The sequence below is a fragment of the Penaeus monodon genome, chromosome 15 (assembly GCF_015228065.2).
Source record: "Penaeus monodon isolate SGIC_2016 chromosome 15, NSTDA_Pmon_1, whole genome shotgun sequence".
NCBI lineage: Eukaryota > Metazoa > Arthropoda > Malacostraca > Decapoda > Penaeidae > Penaeus > Penaeus monodon.
Window position 1 is genome coordinate 15974969 of NC_051400.1, and position 261 is coordinate 15975229.

Here is a 261-nt window from a genome sequence, read left to right on the forward strand (position 1 = left end):
AGCAATAGCCTCTCCTCGCGTTAAACAACCGCAAAATATTTAGGCCCGCTCTCGCGTGCGTGTAAGTAATAACCAGTTTGTTAGGCTTTAGATTCAATCGCCAAGGAACACCAAATCTCAGGCATTGCTTCCTACGAGCCTAATTATTAAAATAAGCGATGTATATTGCCACTTAAAAGAACATTAAGTATGTAACTGGATGATTTGTGAGAGTTAAGTAACATGAACAAAGGTAGACCACTTTGAAGTATTGCAGAATCG